We start from the raw sequence: 1,409 nt of genomic DNA, 5'->3' as shown, positions 1-1,409 counted from the left end.
AGCAGCCAGGCTGGGGGGTCCCCTTTCCCCTGGGGGTGGGGGCACCCACTGAGCTCGGCCAGGGTGAAGCCCTGCAGTGGGTGACACTGGCATCGGGGGTCCCAAACCCCCTGGGAGATGGTGGCTGGTGTCCCCAGGGCCAATCACGGTGGCTCCATCAGCTGCTTGGGAAGGGTGATGGGGACGGTGGTGCAGGGGTCAATGGCAGCACCGGGGTGGGGGAGGGGGACCAATGCTGCCCTCCCGCCGCCAGCAAGCTCCGCAAGTCGGTGTCAGACCCGGTGCGGCTGAGGACCCTCACCGGGGACTGGTTCTGCGACACCCGCGCCCAGCGCCACCGGCACCATCTGGGCTCCGACCTCGTCCGTGCCTCTATCCGCCGCAGGAGGCAGCCCCGGGGTAGGCGAGGGACGGGGACACGGGGGGACGCCGGGGGCCGGAGCTCAGCCGGCTGATGTCCCTGATGTCCCCAGGAGTGGGGGACCCAGAGCGTGGTCCCAGCCTGGGTGAGCTGGAGGCCATCGGTGAGCCGCTGGCGGAGGAGAAGGAGGATGAGGATGGTGTGGCGGAGCTGGAGGAGAGGTGAGGGTGGTGGCAGGGGGGGGCTCTCGCCCCATGGGTACCCCAGGGCTGGTGGCATCTCTTATCGGTACCCTGCTGGGGACGGCACGGCCCTGAGATGCCCGGGGGGGGAGCTGGAGGTGGGGAAGTGGGAGCAGAGCCCATGGTAAAGGGGATTGCACGGCCAGAGCTGAGGATGGTGTGGCGGAGCTGGAGGAGAGGTGAGGGTGGTGGCAGGGGGGGGCTCTCGCCCCATGGGTACCCCAGGGCTGGTGGCATCTCTTATCGGTACCCTGCTGGGGACGGCACGGCCCTGAGATGCCCGGGGGGGGAGCTGGAGGTGGGGAAGTGGGAGCAGAGCCCATGGTAAAGGGGATTGCACGGCCAGAGCTGCGCCGTCCTGGTGTCCGTCGCCCGCCCGCCCGCCGTCCCGCTGTCTTTCTGTCCGCCACCTTGGGGGTTTTCTGCGGCCCTGCTGGACCCTGGCTCTATAAATAGCTGCGGGGATGCGGGGCCGGGGGAGAGAAAGCACTCGTTAGCCTGGTGCCTTGTCGAGAGAAACTAATTATTGTCTCTTCTTGCAGCTCCCCTACAGAGGAGGCGCAGGCAGCCGCAAAGCCCCAGGTCAGTGCCTGGTGTGGATGTTGAGCCGGCGCAGCAGAGCCTGCAGCCGGTACCCGACGCCCTGGTGATGGGCTCGGTCAGTGGGGGAGCGCCCTGCAGCCTGGGTCACCCTGACTGCCGTGACCCCGGAGCCGCAGTGTCACCCCAGGAGGGTGCTGCCGTCGGGGCCAAGCCTTGTGCGTGGTCTTGCAAAGTATGATCCTGAACCCCGTGGCGGGGGGAGC

This window comes from Aptenodytes forsteri, unplaced genomic scaffold (genome assembly GCF_000699145.1).
Source record: "Aptenodytes forsteri isolate BGI_AS27 unplaced genomic scaffold, ASM69914v1 Scaffold321, whole genome shotgun sequence".
NCBI classification, from domain to species: domain Eukaryota; kingdom Metazoa; phylum Chordata; class Aves; order Sphenisciformes; family Spheniscidae; genus Aptenodytes; species Aptenodytes forsteri.
The sequence above is the reverse complement of the archived record's forward strand: the minus strand, read 5'-3'. Positions refer to the sequence as shown.